The following is a 20,312-nucleotide window of genomic DNA, read 5'->3' on the forward strand; positions in this document are numbered from 1 at the left end:
ACCGCAGCAGGAAATGAGGAACATATTTTTAAATCAGGAGGGGAAGCAATGTCTTTTGTGTCAGCCGAGTGGCCTGGATCCAGGGCTGAGAGACTGCAGCGCGCTTCTCCTCACAGACAGCAGGTGCTCTTCGAGATGTGGTTATGGCAACAAAATAAATGATGGATAATTGCTTTTGTGACAACTTGCCAATTAAATTAGACTCAGCAGAATAACATAATGACAATTTGTTATGCTCCGGTGGGCACTAACATACCAATCATAATTAAATGCTATGACTGAAATAGAATACCACTCAACGCAGGAATATATAACCCCAATTCCCTCTCGGTGAAACATTATAGGTTGAGGCTTGATTTTAATTTCTGGAAGATAATGGCATTAGCCCATAGCCGAGTGGCTTTGTGGAGAGGGCTGTGTGGAGGGGAGAAGCAGAAGGAAACACCCAGGGGGCCGAACTCCAAGGGCAGGGAGAATTGTTGAGGAGCTGGCTCCACCCGCTGGGGCTGCGCCTGGTTCTGCCCACGGAGGAGGAAGGCTGGGCATGGCCTCTGCGGTCGCACGGCCCGAGCCGCCACAGCTCCAAGCCCCTCAGGCTAGAATGTTCCAGGGCACGCGAGAGTGAGAGGCCTGGATCACATGTGATGATAACGGGGAGCTTCCTGTCTGCTCTGGGTCTGCTTCGGTCCTAACGCGTGTTCCCCTCGCAAGCCTCCGCCACAGGGAGGAACCCGCCCGGGAGGAGGGGCCGGCTCAGAATCACTGCTGGGCAGTCCAGACCCTGAGCGACCGCCCTCCCAGGCCTTCTGCTGTGCATCTGCCCTGCCGCTCTCTCCAGACTCTCCCGGCCGCACGCACGCGGCGATGAGGCCGCCGACACCAGGGAAGGAAGCCAGGAAGCCGAGACCACCGTCTGCTCCGCCCGTAGACTCCCCGCCTTCCCAGACCCCGCCTCCCTGGTCATAGCTGCTGGGCCCAGAGTGATCAGCTCACTCAAGGCGGGCCAGTCACACTCTTCTGCTAGAGACTTAGCCACTGCGCTACCAAGCCAGCCCAGAGAACGGTCCTGAAGGTCGTACGGATGCTTGAGGGCTGCTCTACGCTATAACATACATGTAGAAAACGGGCTGCACCGTGTTGTGATACGCACACAGTCCGTGCAGCATGTAAAGGCTACAACTCATCTGTCGAAAACTTGACCCGGACTGGGTATTCTAGGTACTGATTTGTATTCGAGCCTTAATATCTTTATTGATGTCTTCATCTCAAACCATCCCATAAAAGACCTGAGATAGCTTTTTAAAATATCAAGTAACAGTAATTCAGTTTGCTGTTTTTAAACTTAAGAAGAGAGTCCTATCCAGAAAAAGGATCAGATAACTGATCTTTTTAAATGTAATCATGCAAAAACAAATCACATAATGCTGAAGTGTTTGAGATAAAAACTGCCCGCCTGGGGCCAGGGTCAGCTGGTCAAGCAGTCGCTTGGGACACTGGCATCCCATATGAGCTCCAGTTCGTGTCCTGGCTGCTCCACTTCTGAACCAGATCTCTGTTAATGAGCCTGGAAAAGCAACAGAGGATGGCTCAAGTCCTTGGGCCTCTTGCCCCGACGTGGGAGACCGAGAAGAAGCTCCGGGCTTCTGGCTTCAGCCTGGCCCAGCCCTGGCCACAAGGCCATTTGGGAAGTGAACCAGCAGAGACGGGAGATTCTCTGTGTGTGTGTGTGTGTGTGTGTGCCTCTTTCTCTGTAACTCTTTCAAATAAACAAAAATAAATCTTTAAAATAAAAACATATACAAGAGGCATGCATTTCTTCTCTCTTAAAAGCGGCTTCTATGTGATAAATTCCTAAAGGAATGGGGGCCAGCATTGTGGTATTGCAGATAAAGCCACCACCTGTGACACTGGCATTCCATATGGGCGCCGTGCCGGGTTTGTGTCCCTGTTGCTCTACTTTTGATCCAGCTCCCTGCTGATGCACCTGGGAAAGCAGCAGAGGGTGGCCCAAGGGCTTGAGCCCCTGCCACCCATGTGGGAGACCAGAAGAAGCTCCTGGATCCTGGCTCCTGGCTTCGGCCTGTGGAGTTCAGTTATGAGTAATTAATTCAAACCCCAAGTTAGCTTAAAGTAAGTACATTTGGAGTTAAGACTTAGTAGTGTGTAGTATGTTAAGATTAAGTGATATAAAATATGGGGCAACATATTAAAGTCAAAAAAGCTGAATCTTGGTCTCAGGAGCTTTTAGGACCTGTTGCGAGAACCGCCGTTCCTCCATGACAGGCTTTATTTTAAGCCAAAAAAAAAAAAAAAAAAAAAGACAGGCCTGAGGGTATGGGAGTGAAACTGTTCCTGGAATTTAGATTCTTCCACATTCCTGCGTGACGCCTAGCCCCTGAGTTGCTCAAACGCACCAGTGAAATACATAAGGAATAAGGAACTCGCCTACGTGTGCAGTGACGTATGTCTGTGTTTACTCGAGTGCATAAACATGCTGGGAGGGGGAGGGCCGGGGCTTCTCGCCTCAGCACTGCGCTGTGTTGTAGGTGCCAGTAAGAGCCCCAGCTAGCTGGTAATAAACCCTCTTGCTGTTGCATCCAGCCTGCCTTTTGTGAGTTGTTTTGGGGAGGGTCTCAAACCGGACACAACAGGCCTAGCCCAGCCCTAGCTGTTGCAGGCATTTGGGGAGTGAACCAGCAGATGGAAGCTCTCTCTCTCTCTCTCTCATCTCTCCATCTCTCTGTAATTCTGCCTTTCAAATACTAAATAGTTTTTAAAATTCCTATTTTTTCTTTCTTTTTTATTTTTTTTACATTTTATTTAATGAATGCATTTTTTCATAGATACAACTTAGGAATATGGTGGTTCTTTCCCCCCTACACCCCCCAACTTCCATCCCACCTCCCTCTCCCTCTCCCATCTCCTTCATCATGGTTCATTTTTAGTTTGACTTTGTATACAGAGGACCAACTCCATGCTAAGCATAGACTTCAACAATTTGCACACACACACACACACACACACAACCCATAGAGTACAGTTTGGGGAGAGAATTTGCAGTCAATTCTCATATTACAATTCAATAGGGACAGAAAATAAAATTCCTAAAGGCATAATTTCCGGATTGGGCAAATGTATTTTAAATTTGACTGCAGTTGTCAAATTCTGCTTCACAAATGTTGTAGCAAGCTTAGCTTCATCACCTCTGTGTGCCTTTTTACCTGCATCCTTGCAAACACAAACAACCTCTTTAACTTTTGCCATTATGGATGCTCACTTTCTGTCAAGTGTATCTGTTACAAATATTTTCTTTCGTTCTTCAATTGTGTGGTGTTTTTCACCACACGGAGCTTGTCCGTGTTGGTGGCTTGTTTGTTGGTTGGTTGGGTTCTAATCCAAACTTCTTTTCCTTCTGTCTTCTGGATTTCTGGTCATGCTCAAAAAAGGTCCTATATTTTCTTCTAGTACTTTTATGGTTTTAATTTTTATTTTTAGGTAGTTAATCCATCTGGGTTTGGTACCAGAATTTAAATTTTCCTACAAGTCACAACTTATCCCCAGGCCTGTTTAGGTAATAGCCCTTCCTTCACTCACTGAAGTGAGATGCAATTTTTGGCAGACACTGTAACACCCCAGACACATGGGCTTTCTCTCTCTCTCTCTCTTTTTTTTTTTTTTTTTAAGATTTATTCATTTATTTGAAAGTCAGAGTTACACAGAGAGAGAAAGAGAGAGAGAGAGAGAGAGAGAGGTCTTCCATCCGCTGGGTCCCTCCCCAAATGGTCGCAAGGGCCAGAGCTGCACTGATCCAAAGCCAGGAGCCAGGAGTTTCTTAAGGGTCTCCCACGTGGGTGCAGGGGCCCAGGTACTTGGGCCATCTTCTACTGCTTTCCCAGGCCATAGCAGAGAGCTGGATAGGAAGTGGAGCAGCCAGGACTCAAACCAGCACCCTTACGGGATGCCAGTACTGCAGGTGGCGGCTTTACCGGCTATATCACAATGCCAGCCTCTCTCTCTCTCTCTTTTTATTTTTAAGATTTATTAATTTATTTATTTGAAAGGCAGAGTTACAGAGAGGCAGAGGCAGATAGAGGAACACGGGCTTTTTCTTGACCCCTCCCTAACTGGCTATCTCTATACCTGTATCATGCTGGTTTTTTTTTTTTTTAAGATTATCTATTTGAAAGTCAGATTTACACAGAGAGAGGAGAGGCAGAGAGAGAAAGAGATCTTCCATCTGCTGGTTCACTCTGCAGATGGCTGCAACGGCCAGAGCTGTGCGGATCCAAAGCCAGGAGCCAGGAACTTCTTCCGGGTCTCCCACGTGGGTGCAGGGGCCCAAGGACTTCGTTGCTTTATAACACGTGCTGGGCAGTAGACCATGTCACAGCCCTGTATCTCACAACCCCATTGGCTAGTCTCCCGATCTCACCCTCCCAGCTCAACTCCTGTTTGTCTTCCTGTTGGACAGAGCCTTTGACTCCGACCTACCTACTCCCCGTGTCTCGCCAGCATCCCAGCCACTTCCTGCTCTCCCGGGGGGGCACAACTCCTCTCTCAGGGCCATTCTGTAACCCACTCCCTTGCGCCCATGAGACCTGGCACTTCCAGACTGGCCCCACCCACTGAAGCCGGCCTGCAGGGTTGGGATTGGAGACCATCTTCAATGCCATCTTACCAGGAGGACACTTCCAGCTCAAACTCCCACTGGCTGCACTTCCATAAAACAGACTTCGTGCAGGAACGACCAGGGACACGGGACAAATAAAATCACAGGATAGCTGGTGGATCAGAAAAGGTGTTTTTGCTGTTTTTTTAAAGAGTGGTAACATCTTTCCCCAGGGTCCACCCCTCTCTGTCCCCTACAGAGATGCGGGCAGGAAACATTAGAGGACCCTGCTGTCCAAGAGTCCAGCAGGTCTAGGAAGACCCTGTCTCCGTGTAGCTGACTGGTCAACCTGAACTCTCTGCCCTTTCCTGATCCTCGGTCCCCAGGGACACCAGGGCCAGCACTAAGGTGAGGCCAGAGCCAGTTCTGCACTGGTAGAGCCCTGGGATGAGTGACGCTGACACCTGTGCCCTGGGCGCCTCGCCTGCCCAGCTGGCTCCTTGGGACCCATGTGGTGGGGACTGCCTGCGCTCTCCCGCCCAGACCCCTCCGCCCCTGCTGCCACTGGCAGCACCATCCGGGGACGACGGCTCAGTGCTGCGTTCTCCTCTGGGAATCAGTCTGACCTCAGGGAGCTGCTCCGTCCCAAATGACACCCCTTCCAGGGGGGTGGCTCCAGGCCAAGGCCTGGTGGGACCGGAGCAGGTGCGGGCTGTTGACCTGGATGACCCAGCAGACTCTCTGGCACTGGAGGTGTCCGTGATGGGAAGAGAGACCCCAGAGGGTTTCTGGGGATCCCCAACAGAATGATGTCACAGACCTGGGGTTCTGAAGGCACGCTGTCCGCAGGAAAAATGACACGACCGTGAAGCAGCAGCTCCCGGGATCCTGCTGGGCTCTGGTAGAGATGCAACTTCTGATCAAGTGACCTCTCCCTCTCCCCGCCACCTCCCAGTGACCAGGCACTGAAGCTGCCCATCGTGAGCAAGGTTCCAACAGACTCACTGAGTCCCAAGGGCAGGCCAGCCCAGCGGCCATCTGTGAGAAGACGCCCATGGTTTGCTCAGGATCAGCATCAAGAAGCTGCATGGGGCAGTAGGTTAATCCTCCACCTGCTGCGCCCGCATCCCATATGGGCACCAGTTCTAGTCCCAGCTGCTCCTCTTCCAATCCAGCTCTCTGCTATGGCCTAGGAAAGCAGTAGAGGATGGCCCAAGCGCTTGGGCCCCTGCACCCACATGGGAGACCAGGAAGAAGCACCTGGCTCCTGGCTTTGGGTCAGCATAGCTCCAGCCATTGTGGCCATTTGGGGAGTGAACCAACGGAAACAAGACCTTTCTCTCTGTCGCTCCCTCTCACTGTCTGTAACTCTACCTCTCAAATAAATAAATAAATAAAATCTTTTTTTTTTTTAAAGAAGCTATATGAACAGGCAGCCCAGACCCCCAGGTGCACATCACCATCACCCTGGCCCCTCTGCGCCAGCCCACATCTGTGGCTGCAGGAGTGGTGCGGATGTGGCAGCATGTCCAGGGATACTGGTGCTCAGTGGAGGCAGGAAGGGGTGGTTGGCACTTGGATGACACGCTGGGGCATTTCTTGGTGTTCCCATCCCCGGCTTTGGCGATGAATGGACAAGTCCAGCATCAAGGCTCAAAAAATGTGAAGGCCAAATGGCCAGAACCCACGGGAGGGTCTGGGTCCCTCCATCAAATGCGCCTCTTAGACCAGCAGAGACAGGAGCTACGGGTAAGAAGAATCCAACGTGAAGAGGACCTTCATGTCAGAGCCTTTTAAAAGTGGGGGGAGTATTTGTTTGAAAGGCAGAATGATGGAGAGAGAGGAGGGGTGGGGGAGAGAGAGAGATCTTCCATCCACTGGTTCCCTCCCCAAATGCCCACACCAGCCAGGCCAAAGACATGAGCCTGGAACTCCATCTGGGTCTCTTGCACGGATGGCAGGGGCCCAGGTGCTTGGGCTGCCGCCTGCTGCCTCCCCAGGAGGCATTGGCAGGGAGCTGGATGGGAATCACACGCAGCTGGGGCTCAACGCCCTGCACACGGACACCCAAGCAGTGGCCTCTGCGCCGCCCCACAAGCCAGGTTAGAGGCCCGAACTCTAATGCAGCATGGGGCTGAGGTTCACCCCACTAGGCCTTCTCTTGCCAGTTGCCCCAGAAAGCAAAGCCAACTACACTTCTAGAGAAGCCATCTGAGTCGGGGCAAATTCAAGCACGAGCAGCAGGTGCACCTCAGGGTGACAGCCACAGATTCTGCCCAGCCAGACCCCCTCCACAGGCCCACGCGCCCAGCTCCAGACGCTGAGAACACGGCTTGGGGATGGCCTGGCACTCACTGGACACTCCAGGAGATGGCCCTGCTCAAGGCCTGGCTGCTGGGGACTGCAAAGGCCCAGGCCTCTACTTGGAACAATTGTGAAAGGCCATCCCTGCGCCAGAGCTCCTGGGGGACTGGCGGCAGCCCCAAGGCCAGTCTTCTCCCTCTGCCCTGCCCTGCCCTGCCTCCCTGCTCCTGCAGACACCCCTGAGCTACGTGCTGCCTGCAGCTGCTCAGCTCAGAGGCTGTTTCCAGGGGCCCGACCTTGGCAGCTGCCCAAGCTCAGCCCAACATATGCGGAACCCAAATGGGGCTGACCCAGTCCCTTGACACCAGGGACCCCAGCACCTGCCCATGATCTGTCCATCAATGGCTGAGCCTCAGACTGATCTTCATCTAGGTCATTTCTAACCTGGCCCCTCGTGCTGGGGTGGAGGAAATCACCCCAAAGCAGAAGAATGCGGCCCACTCCACACCTCATTCATCACACCCCTCGGGCACCCTTCTTCCCTCCTTGGAACCATCGGGCTCAGGCAGATGGTAAGGAATAATACAAAACCTTCAGCAAGACAAGGACAAATCCAGGGACCTCTGCTGGGGACACAACCAGGCTTGTCCTACTGAGGGGAAAGGGATGGGCTCGCCAGGGAGTCTGTGCTACACAGGAGCGCTCTTAGGAAAAATGCAGAGAAAAATGCAGGATTCAGGCTGATTGATTGACAGACAACCCAATTTTTAATCTGGACATCTTTAATGAATTCTGCAATGCGAGATTATCAATCTTATCTCACCTGGGTTTCTCCCTTTCTCTGGGAGCTGGCCTTGATTTTAGAGGCCAGAATAAGTGGCTCCTCTATCAAAAGGCTCCCCGTGGCGCAGCCCTGAGTCAGTCCCCAGGAGCCAAGTTTCATCCACTTTTCATGGGATGAGAGTTTTTCTGACTAGTTACACGCTAGGCAATTAATCTTTTTACAGAAAGCCTCCTGGATTTAAATGCAAGCAAAACGCACAGGCCCACTTCACCCACACGCAGTAATGGCTGCTCCCAGAAGCGAACACCGCAGCGGCAGGTCTCACGTGTGGACCGGATGCTGAGTTCCTAACATCCAGGGGCTCTCTGGACTCTCACAATAGGCCCCGAGACCTTCAGGAATCTGCCCAAGATGACAAGATGCCCAGCACAACACAACCTGCATTTCCCACTGTGATGTCACATTCACACGTCCTGAGATTGTCAGCCACGTACGTCATCACCACATCACAACAGGAGAGTCACTTGCATCTCCGACTTCAATGCTCACCTATCAAACCGCCTGTTTGCTACAGAGATTTACCAGTCTGAAGCCACATTCTCTCCTTTTTTGTGGGATGTGGATAGAGTATATTTTCTATTATCTGCTTTCAAGTTTTTTTACTCAGTGGGCTTAAAGGCAGGTGGCTGGGTCCCTGTCACCCATGTGGGAAACTCAGGTTGAGTTCCCAGTTCCTGGCTTCAGCTTGGCCCAGACACTGGCCACTGCGAGCATTTGGGGAGTAACCCGTAGATGGAGCATCTCTCTCAATCTCTCTCCCTCTCTTACCTTTTTTCTCCCCCTCTTAAACAAATAAAATAAAGTTTATAATACACATATTCTACACCTTATGCAGCTTTTATTGTCTCCAGTGGGTGGACAGGTTGGTTCAGATAAGTTAGCCTCAAGCAACTGACTCAGACCAAATCTGGGCTCCTACTAACAAGTCTTCAAAAACACCCAAAGTTTGATTAATATGTCTTAAAACAAAATAACCTGTTTTCCAGTGGACACATATTTAATTCTGCTTTCTGAGGTCTGACAGTCACAGAAGGTGAGCTTTCTGTGGTCTGAAGGTCACACTTCAGGGTTGGGGGTGGGGAAGGAAGCGCCTTAGCATCTCCCGCAGCAGCAGGTGCCCTGGCAGCCATGCACCCTGGGGCAGGGAACCCGCTCGCGGCTGCTCTCCTCATCAGCAAAGCGAGAGCGAGGACGCCCACCACGCCTGGCCACGGTGTTGTCACGTGGATCGAATGAGGCTCAGCACACTCTGTGTCCCTGAGATGCTGGAGTCCTCACAGCCCTCCCGCGCTGCCCTCTACCTGGCCCGCACGTGTAGCCAGCCGCCGAGAAGCCCTGAGCCCCGGTTAATGACGACCGCACTGAATCACTCCGTTCCAGGGGTCTGAGTGCCGGCAACATGATCTGAAGGCCCGAAAGGCAGGCCTCTGGGGTTCTCTCTCCCTTCACTCACTCTGCAACCTACACATTGAAAGGAGGACAAAAATCCAGACGTGGGAAGGGCCAGGAGATCCCCCCGACAAAAGGTACCCCTGCAGCCACGTGGCAAGTGTTATGCTAGAGCGCGAGGCTGTTGGAAAATAATCAAAAATTCTCTCAGGAAGCCCAATTACATTTTTACATCAAGAATCAAAACGCTGGGGCTGCAGCCTTCAGCCCATCACTCACAAACCTTTTATCCTGTAATTAAGCCAGAGCTGCTGCTGGGCTAACTCCTCCCTGAACGACACCACCCTTCGAGCCAGCCGTGTGTCGGGAGACGACTTCACTCCAATGATCTATTACGCCGATACATCACTGCGGTGCGCTGCCTCCTTAATGATTTATCCATAACACATCATCAGAGTGAGGCACACTTTAATATATTGCTCAGGAAGTCCGGGGTGACCAAGGGAGAGAGCCACAAACAGCGGCCGAGCCACTGCCCTGACGTGGCGGCTGTCGCACTGGGCTCTCCCTCCCTAAACAAACGTTTACATGGGCGGGAGGGCTCCCGTGCTGGCCAGATTTCACAATACGAAGACCCGTGACCTTACAAAGTCCTATACACCCAGAGCAGAAAGGCCTCTCGTATGTAATAGGAGGTTGGGGGGGGGGGGGGCGGCGTTGTGCCGTAGCAGGTTAAGCCGCCACTTGCAACGCTAGCATCTCATACTGAAGTGCTGGTTCGAGTCCTGGCTGCTCCACTTCCAACCCTGTTCCCTGCTAAAGTGCCTGGGAAAGCAGCCCAAGGTGACTCAAGCACTTGGGTCCCTGCTCCCGACGTGAGAGACTGGATGAAGCTCCTGGCTCTTGTTTTTGGCTGGGCCTAGCCCCACCCATTGAGGCCATTTTGGGAATAAATCAGTGGATGAAAGATATTTCAGGGCCGGCGCTGTGGCACAGCAGGTAGAGCCACCGCCTACAGTGCCGGCATCCCATATGGGCACCAGTTCGAATCCCGGCTGCTCCACTTCCTATCCAGCTCCCTGCTGGTGTGCCAGAAGCCTTCGGATCAGCCCAACTCCAGCTGTTCCAGCCATTTGGGGAGTGAATCAGCAGATGGAAGATCTCTCTCTCTCTCTCTCTCTCTGCCTCTCTGTAACTCCACCTTTCAAATAAATAAATAAATAATATATCTCTCTGTCTCCCCTCCCCCCAACACTCTGTCTTGCAAATAAATAAAATAAACCTTCTTTAAAAAAATAAGCTGTGGAGTTCACTCTCCTGCACCTGCCATTCCTAAGAATTTTCTTTGGGGCCAGCACTGATAAACCAAACAATTCGCCCAAGGTCATGGGACTAGTAAAAGGCAGAGCTCGGGTTTGAACCAAAAATGCAGTCAGGCTCCAGGGCCGCACACTTAAACACATGCACATGCGTCTAGTCTCACAGAAGAGTCCTACACAGCAGTGCACACTGGAACCAGAGCTACCTGCAGCAGCACAGCCTGTCTTGACAGAACATTCTTGAGGGACTAGCGCTGTGGCATAGTGGGTCAAGCTGCCGCTTGCAACACCAGCATCCCATATGAGCACCGTGAGCACCAGTCCAAGTCCCAACTCCTCTGCTGCCGGTCCAGCTTTCTGTTCATGTGCCTGGGAAGGCAGCGGATGATGGCCCAAGTGCTGTGTCCTTGCCACCCATGTGGGAGACCCGGATGGAGTTCCTGGCTCCTGCCATGGTCAGACCTGGTTGTTGCAGCTGTTTGGGGAGTGAACAAGCAGATGGAAAATCTGTTTCTCCTTCCCTCTCTCTCTCACTCTGCCTTTAAAAAAAAAAAAAAAAGTTCATGTATTTATCTGAAAGGCAGAGTGACACAGAGAGAGGGAGAAGGAAGGGTGACAGAGAGAGAGAGGTTTTCCATCCTCTGGTTCACTCCTCAAATGGCTGCAACAGCCAGAGCTGGGCTGATCCAAAGGCAGGAGCTTCTTCTGCGTCTCCCACAGGAATGCAGGGGCCCAAGGAGTTGGGCCTTCCTCTGCTGCTTTCCCAGGCATGCTAGCCCGGATCCAGATCAGAAGGTAGCAGTCAGGACTTGAACTGGTGTCCGTATGAGATGCTGGCACTGCAGGTGGCGGCTTTACCCGCTATGCCACAGCGTCGGGCCCTCCGCCTTTCAAATAAACAAATCTCTTCTTTTAACAAAAGAGAGAAAGAGAGAAAGAGAGAGAGAGAGAGAGAGAGAAAGAAAGAAAGAAAGAAAGAAAGAAAGAAAGAAAGAAAGAAAGAAAGAAAGAAAGAAAGAAAGAAAGAAAGAAAGAAAAAGAAATGGAAGGAAGAAAGGAAACTATTCAGTAAAAAGATCAAATTACAGACTGATATACAGAGGATGAAACTACTTATATAATGTTACTGTGTGTTTGTTGGAGGTGCACATATTTGTGGAAAAAGTATTTTCCAAACGGGAAGAACGGACACGGATGCAGGGAGACGTTGTCCATGAGGAGGGGGAGGAAGGAGGGGCGGTCAGGGCTGGACACCCAGAGGCTCATCTGGTTTCGCCTGATGCCTTGGGCCAGGTGGTGGGCTCGTGGATGTGTGCTATATATTCTGTGTGACTTCTGTGTGCCTCCACTATTTCCTAATAATTGGAGGCAAGGCCACCAGCAACTTGTACCGCAGAGCTAGCGTGGCTGCGAAATGAGCTCTGGGTTTGGCTTCCTCGCAGCCACCGCCGAGGGAGAAACGGAGACGCCAGGTCTCCAAGTCCCGGAAAGGAAGGCGCTCTCACTGTTCGGAAGCATCGCAGTTCCCCCCGACTAAGACAGGAAAGGGACACCTCCCCTGGGTCTTCGCAGAAGAAACAATGGGTAACAACATCCCAAAGGAAAAACCCATTTCCCAGCCGTCTCTGAGGCATGCCGATGGCTCCTTGTCACGGCCGGATTCGGAAGCAGCTGTCCCCAGGGGACCTGTCTCTGCCGCCAGGATGAGGACATGTGCAGAGAGAGTTACAGAGGAAGCCGTGCTGTTCCCGGGGGCCAGGTGACCTAAGTCTGGTGACCTAAGACTGACCTAAGTCTCCCAGCTCTGCAGCCGGCAGCTGTGGACGCCACCAGGCCCTCTGCAGCCACAGAGGAGAGAGGACAGGGCCAGCAGCAGTGGCCTCAGCGTGTGAGAGCCTCACAGAGCTGTGCTGATCCAAAGCCAGGCCCTGGGTGCACCTGCCGTGTGTTTAAGCCTTTGCTTCTTATGCTTATCTTACAACCAAGCAGGGAGTCGTGAGGTTGTTGGCTGTTCAACAGATCAAAGCCTAGGTAGAGCAGGAAAAGGAATCCGTGTTGAGTCTCCTCGAGCTGCCGTCCAGACTGCCACAAACCGAGTACCTTACAATGACGGAAATTCATTCTCTCATGGTTCTGAGGCCATGGGTCCAGCATCAGGGGGCCGGCCTAGCTGAGCGCCCCCTGCAGGCTCTGGGGAGGCTCCTTGCTGCATCTTCCAGCTTCTGGTGGTGGCCAGCATCCTCTGGCTTGTAGCTGCAAACCCCGCCTCCACGCAGCCGCCTTCCCTCTGTGTGTGCGCCTGTTCCCCCATCTCCCTGGCCTGACCACGCCATCAATCACGGGCCTTGGGGCCTACCCAGGTCCAGCAGGACCTCATTTAACTTGATGACAACTGCAAAGCTCTTGTTTCCGAGCAAGACCACAGGGGCAGGCACCGGGAATGAGAGCTTCAGTGTACATTTGGGGAGGACCCAATTCAAACCGAAACCGAGCCTTCCTTAGGGTTGCGAGACAGAGGAACGCAAATGGAAGTGCATCCCGCTGGAGCCGAGAGGCAGTGAGTGAGGCTGGAGAAGAAGGACATGGTGGCGGGAGCTGGTCACCTGGCGCTGTGAAGGGGTCCCTCAAACACACGACACCAGAGAAGCCGGGGACAGGGCTGGAGCGGGGACCTGGGGGAGGGGCAGAGAGCCTGCTCTGAGGCCGAGAGGAAGCTTGCAGAGGGACTGAGTCTTCGGCAGAACGCAAGGCTGGGGCTGGGGCTGACGACGGCGTTGTGCTGGCGTGAGAAAGGGCCTGATCTCTCAGAGAGCAGGCTGAAGTCGGGAGGAAGAGGGGGCGTGTCTACAGTGCGTTCAGTGCCGCAGAGCACAGGTGAGCAAATGCCACACACACCTGTGTGCAGGCCCCAGGATGGACACGTGCAGATCGCCGTAAGGTCTCTCAGCCGTCGGGAGCTTTTCCACTTCCAAGACTAGAAAGTGAAGGCAGCGGCGGGGGGAGGCTGGCACTGTGGCACAGTGGGTTAACCCACCACTGCAATGCAAGCACCACTCCTGGCTGCTCCAGCTTCCTGCTAATGCACCTGAGAAAGCAGTAAAAAATGGCCCAAGTGCTGGGGCCCCTGCATCCACAAGGGAGACCCAGATAAGGTTCCAGGCTCCTGGCTTCAGCCTGACCCAATCCCAGCCATTGCAGCCATTTAAGAGTGATCCAGGCCGGCGCTGCAGCTCACTAGGCTAATCCTCTGCCTGCGGCACTGGCACCCCAGGTTTTAGTCCTGGTTGGGGCGCCGGATTCTGTCCCGGTTGCCCCTCTTCCAGTCCAGCTCTCTGCTGTGGCCTGGGAAGGCAGTGGAGGATGGCCCAGGTCCTTGGGCCCTGCACCCCATGGGAGACCAGGAGAAGCACCTGGCTCCTGGCTTCGGATTGGCGCAGTGCGCCAGCCGTAGCATCCATTTTGGGGGTAAACCAATGAAAGGAAGACCTTTCTCTCTGTCTCTCTCTCTCACTGTCCACTCTGCCTGTCAAAAAAAAAAAAATTTAAGGTGAAAAGGGTGTAGGCATTTGGCACAGCAGTTAAGACACCGCTTGGGACTCCCACCTCCCGTATCAGAATGCCTGGTTCAAGTCCCGGCTCCTCTGCTTCTGATCCTGGGAGGCAGGGGGCGATGGTTCAAATACTAGTGCCCCTCGTGACCCACGTGGGAGACCTTGAGCCTGGCCTGGATCTGGCTGTTGTGGGCATCTGAGGAGTGAACCCGTGGGTGGGAGATCTCTATCTGTCCCTTCTTCTGTCCCTCTGTATCTCTGCCTTCCCAATAAAACGAAAATAGATAAAACCTAGAAAAAAGAGAAGTGAAGAAATCTGGAGTAAGTCTTCAGCAAGCCCTGCGGCATGCTTGTTCTCTTTATCCTTGTAGCCCCTCCCGGGGCCACGACCCCAAAAAACAGGACTTCCGGGACCTTGGAGCTCAACCCCTCATTTTGCAAATGGCTGATGACTTAGCAAAGTCACACAGCTGCTTAGCGGCCAAGAGGGCCCTACCTAGTGCTTCTACTGCTGCACACCGTCCTCCGCCTCATTTTTGGAGTGAAGGAGCTACTTCTCAGTTCCGGTACAGGGTGGAGCCACACAGAGCCTTGGTAATGCAGGCAGTGCCTGTGGGTCACTGGGTTCCTGTGTAAGACACCTCAATTTGAACCTGAAAGATCTCTTCTCTTCCACATCACGGTCAAGTCCACCCAAGTCCTTGAGACCTTACAGGAGTCCCTCTGGAGTTTGGCTGTGTGCACGTCAGCGGAGCTACAAACTTCTGTCCTCTGCTCTTCATCGATATCAGCTGCAAGTGGCCATGGCTCAGGGGACCCCAGTCCTGTGCTGAGAGCTGTGTGAATTTGACCTTGGGCTCTGCAGGTGTCGGAGGGGTTCCCTTAATGAGCCTGTGAACGAGCAGCCCCAGCCCTGAGAAGCTGCTGTGGCCCACTAGCTCAAGAGACAGGTGGCCTGTAGGCTCCAGGACTGTGGGACGTTCTAGTGTCCCTTGTCCCCCGGCACTCCGGCACTGGACACCCCTTACTCGTGTGGCCCGTCTTCTACAATAGCTTTCTTTTCTCTCATGCCTGAGGGTGGGAAGTCGGGGATGCGGCAGTGATGCCTGGCCACAAGCCTACTGTTCTCAGGCGTTAAAGTGGAGTTTCTCTGGGTTGAGGCCCAGCCCTTCTTCTAACCTGGGGGCCCCTGTGGGTGTGGCTGGACTGGGAAGCCAGGAGGCGTGGCTCAGCATCCTCAGGGGCCCAGGGAGTCAAACCCCGCCCCCGCCCAGACGCTGGGCGTAAAAAGGATGCCCCGCCCATGCCTACGCGGCGGCCCCTGGCTCCAGGCAGCAAGGGGAGTGGAAGTCCATTGGGGGCTGGCCAGAGTGAGCTGCATGCCAGGCTAGTTGCCCACGGGAGGCGGGGCGCTCCAGCTGGGCAGTGCGGCTGGAGTCTGGGAAGCTGGGATGACTCACCGATCCCCCCCACCCCCGCTCAGAGATGACCCTCAGCGCCCAGGGGACCGCGGAAGAGCCGTAGGTACTCACTGCAGAATTCAGGGTTAGGCGGGGCTGGGAAGCTGGCCGCCTCTGCCAGTGGCTGTGGCTCTCCAAGCCGCTGTGTCCCCAGCTCTGCAGGGCCTCGCACACAGGAGGCTACGGGGTGTACAGAGCTCTCCCACAGCCAGGAGTTTGCACCCCAAAATGCACTTGATGCTAATATTCTCATTCCCGTGTTAGAGATGAGGAAACCATGCATGTGTTCATTCACTCGCTCCACGAATACACTTTCCAGAATCTCCCGGGGGTCTGTGTGACGGCACAGCGGGTTGAGCCACCACCCGCGACACCGGCATCCCTTAGCAGCCTCTGCTGGAGCCCTGGCTGCTCCACTTCCGATCCAGCCGCCTGCTGATGCACCAGGGAGGCAGCGGGTGAAGGCTCACACGGTTGAGCCCCTGCCACCCATGCGGGAGACCAGGATGGAGCTCCAGGCTCCTGGCTTCAGCCTGGCCCACTCCTGGCCATTGCAGCTATTTGGGGGGTGAACCAGTGGATGGAGGACCTCTCTCCCCACTCCCCCCCCCTTCTCTGTAACTCTGCGTTTCAAATAAATAAGATAAAAAATATTTTTAAAAGAACTTATTGAGTTTCAGATTCCAGGCTGGGCCCAGATGTGGCTCAAAATGGTGCAGTGACTTGTCTGACTGCAGCATAAGGATTCAAACCCAGTTCTTTAGGCTTGTTTCTCAGTCAGCCACAAAGGAGGCACGCATGGCGCGCCTGTTCCTCTGGCCTGCACCCCAAGGACCCAGAGGCAGCTAGCCTCTGTGAAAACGGAGGGTTTGGGGCCCTGCACGCCCCACTCCTGCTCTGCCTGCACAAAAGTGCCACAGGGCGGGCAGGGGAGCAGCAGTGAGGACGAAAGAAAAGAGGAAGACATGGGCTGCTACACACACACACACACACACACACACGTGCACACACACACGCACAAGCATACCGCCTCAGAGAAACTAAATGGATGCAGGTTTTTCCGTGAACCCTCCCAGAGCTGGGTAAGTTCCCAGAGCCATGGAGTCCCAAGATGTTGTTTGTTTTTTCTCCTTTGCTTTTTAAAAATAGTAACCAACTGTTGGGCGCTGGAAGGCGGTGGCAAGACTGGGGGTGGGGACTGGCTGGTGGCAGGGGACATGGCACCGTTTTTTGCTTCTCCTTCGTTTCCACCCAGGGCACAGCCCCTGCGGCCCGGCGGGCCCAGCAGTGGCAAGGGCCTTCCTCATGGTGCTCACAGCGACCCCGCAGGGCAGGCGCTCGTGGTCCTACTTCACAGACAAGGCGCCCCCCACGGCATGGGCAAAGCAGCGGGCCAGGGGCTCCGAGCACCCGGCAGGTGTGGCGGGACAGGGCGGGCATGCCCTGTCCCAGACCGGGCCTCCGGGGGCCCGGCAGGTATAGCTCCCTCCTCCCAGGCTCCCCCGCAGGCCTCCGCCGTTCGTCGCGTGGCCCGCCCCTCCCGTCTCCAGTCATTTCACAAGGACACTCACCAACCTTGAAAGGCAAGGTGCCCCGAGGCGCGGGGACGGAACGCGCGGCGTGGGGCAGCGCGGGGGTGCAGCGCCATCTAGCGGTGCCGCGTCCCTTTGCGTCCCGGGCGGTGACATTTCAGACAATCAATAGCTCATTATTAACCATGATCACAACCTGATGTTTACTTTGGGAGAAATGCTGGGCAGCAAGGGAGACACACGCACTTTGCTGCGTGTTTCCCAGGCCGGCGGTTCTAAATGCCACAGTGACTATTAAACAGTGTCCTGGCCGCGGGCAGCGGGCGGGAGCCCAGATGGATCGAGTATCTTTTTCATCTGAGCTGCTCACCAAAAACAAAGCATCCACCGAAGCCGCTGACCTTTCGCTAACTGCTGGAAGGAAAATGCTTGATAAATAATAAATAGACCCCTCCTGGATGCTGCTTAGAACCGCCTTTTAATTAAAAGGACGGAGCAACCCGAAGGTCAGGAAACTGACATTTATTTAAGTCGCAGTCCACAAGAAGCATCCGCTGAGGATAAAACTCGACTTGAAACGCGTTTTCCGTTGTCAGCTAGCAGTCCACAGAAGTCCCCTCCCCGGAATCTGCGAGGAGGAGGGTGGCGGGAGACAAAACACTTAACTTCCTGGCTCTGCCGCCTGCCCCTAGCAACACTCCCTTCCCCGCTGCCGCGATCGCAGACGCTGCTCCAGGCCTGGCCTCGTCCAATCAGAGCAGCGCCTGCCGCACCGAGCGAGCGCTACCCCAGGAGCGACACAAAAGCCATTTCCCGTCTTTGCCACAGGAGGGCAGGTGCCCTTCTCTGCCAGCCCAAGGTGACCTCAGCCAAGGTGCTCACTGAACCTGCTCGGGCACCCCTCATCTCACCGAGCACAGCCGAAGGCTGGGAGCACAGGACTAACGCAGCCAGAGCCACACCCGCACCTCGGGCTGCTCTCAGCGGAGCTTGGGAACACAGAGAGAGCAGGCAGACAATGACGGCCTGGAAGCCGCGGGCCCCTCCCGCCCTCTCCTTCCCTGTGCCGCACTGGGTCGGACACCCTCATTCCCAGGTGCTCAGAACACTGCCAGCCCAGCCCCGCCCGGGTCAGGTGTGGTAACAGCCAAGAGCCGAGAAGAACGGATGAGGCCCAACAGCTGTGTCCCCAGGGGCAGAGGCAGACACCGGTGGGAGCCACAGAAAATCCTGACATCCCACTGGAGTAACTTGGTTTTTTTAAAAAGAAGTCTGCTGGGGCCGGCGCCATGGTGTAGTGAGTAAAGCCGCCACCTGTGGGACCAGCATCCCAAATGGGTACCGGTTCCTGCCCGGGCTGCTCCACTTCGGATCCAGCTCCCTGCTAATGGCCTGGGGGAGCAGCGGAGGACGGCTCAAGCGCTTGGGCCCCTGCACCCACGTGGGAGACCTGGATGAGGCTCCAGGCTTCCAGTGAGCCCAGCCCTGGCTGTTTCAACCATGTGGGGAGTGAACCAGCAGATGGCAGGTATCTCTCTCTCTCCAACTCAGCCCTTAAATAAATAGGCAAAATCTTTTATAAAAATCTGCTGAATGCTTCTAAGTGGCGAGCTGTCATTTATTCTGAGAGAGAGGCATCATTTTAACCAGATTGGGAATCCCTGAGACGCAGACGACTCAGGAATGCCACGTCCGTGGTCACGGAACGCCACTCAGAGCATTAGACAGAACTGCAAGAATACCTGGGCTGGGGCCAGTGCTGGGGTGGGTTGAGCAGCCACTTGTCATGCTGGCACCCCGTATCAGAGTGCTGGTTCGAGACCCAGCTTCTCCACTTCCAATGCAGCTCCCTGCTAATGCACCTAGGAAAGCAGATGGCCCAAGTGCTTGGGACCCCTGCCACCCACGTGGGAGACCCAGATGGAGTTCCTCCTGGCTCCTGGCTTCAGCTTGGCCCAGCCCTGGCTGTTGCAGCCTTTTGAGGAGTGAACCAGCAGGTGGAAGATCTGACAGCCTTTCAATTAAGTAGATTAATACATACATCAGGCTGGGTTTTTAAGCCGCCCATCAGGGACCAGATCTACCCAACAAAAGCAAAGACAGACTCTGTCATCGAGTGGCGAGTCCAGGACTCAGGAAACCCAGGGTTGGGATGAATGAAGACGTGGGTCGCCAGCCTTCTCATTCCCTCTGTCCTTGAACTGAGCGCCTTCGGCTGGCCGGCCTCCACCCTCCTGTGTCTTTCTCCACTCCCCCTGGAGACTCGTCCGTTGTCCCCCTGCAAAGCCCAGCCCCGTACCGGGCCTTTCTCCCTTCCTCCCAGACACTCATCTGGAACACAGCTTCACAGGCTGAGACTAGAAGCTGTCTTCTGAGAGCACCCGTTCCTCTCCCCCACGTGTGGCCGGCTGCTGGTGACACTGCTCGTCTTCCAGCCTCCTCTTTGGTCCTCTCCCCTCCCTCCTGCCCATTCCCGCCCCCATTCTTGGAATCAAGTCGATCCTAAGCACATCCCCCTTCCCCGCTCCAACTTTCCTGCACTGAACTCCTCCGTGCTGTCAAGGCCTCCGTGGCCCCACCCCACCCTGTCTGTTCAGCCCATGTCCTGTTCAAGACAGTAACAACCCACCCGCCACACACATCACGTAGGAGCTCTGCATTCAGTATCTCGACTGTTCCCTACAGTGCTCCCTGGAAGCCAGAGGCACACAGTCCTGACTGTGAAGGCTGGGCAACACGGGAGCAGGCGCAAGCTCACACCAGGACCACTGGCGCGCCCAGAACCAGAACCCAGACGTGTACCTCGCCAGGCCCAAGAGGTCTGCTCTGACAGGTCTACTGCTTCCGTGGACACCAAGAATCTGTGCCCTCCTTTACGCATTCATTCTTCCCTTGAACCAAGGCCTCAGCCAATCAGGCCCAGGCGGGCCCACCCCAGGGAAATGCCTCGCAAGCGCGTGGTCTCTGGGCGTGGTAAGGGACTGATGCTTGGTTTCAACATGTTCCACGCAGTCGGCGTTTGAAGCCCGCAGTGACAAGGAGCGTGTTCCTGGCAGAAGACACAGCTCACACTTCAACCACGCCCGCCCACGGGGCTCCCAGGACTCCCAGCCCGCTCCAGGGCCCTCACCCTCTGGACCCTACCCCTGTGCCCGTGATAGTGGGGGAGTCTGGTTGCTTCCGCTCACCCTTGTCTTCTCAACTCAACTTGATCTTCAGAATGTGGTCACATTTCCATTCTCTGGAAGAACACTAAGGGGCCTGGTGACAGCTTTGTTCCAACTGTGGGTCTAGTTCTGAATTC

The 20,312-nt window shown here is 54.5% G+C and overlaps 1 long non-coding RNA gene across 1 annotated transcript in view; it reads right to left on the reverse strand.

Annotated features, from left to right (window-relative positions):
- The window catches only part of LOC138846143 (uncharacterized), a 94,955-nt gene extending 74,681 nt beyond the window's left edge, over nucleotides 1-20,274 (reverse strand). Inside the window, exon 1 of the long non-coding RNA XR_016224425.1 lies at nucleotides 20,197-20,274. This is a non-coding gene — a long non-coding RNA (uncharacterized LOC138846143). The remainder of the gene's footprint in view (nucleotides 1-20,196) is intronic.
- Nucleotides 20,275-20,312: the final 38 nt, after the last annotated feature.

Source organism: Oryctolagus cuniculus, chromosome 17, assembly GCF_051225735.1.
Source record: "Oryctolagus cuniculus isolate XC-2025 breed Fujian yellow rabbit chromosome 17, ASM5122573v1, whole genome shotgun sequence".
NCBI classification, from domain to species: Eukaryota; Metazoa; Chordata; class Mammalia; order Lagomorpha; family Leporidae; genus Oryctolagus; species Oryctolagus cuniculus.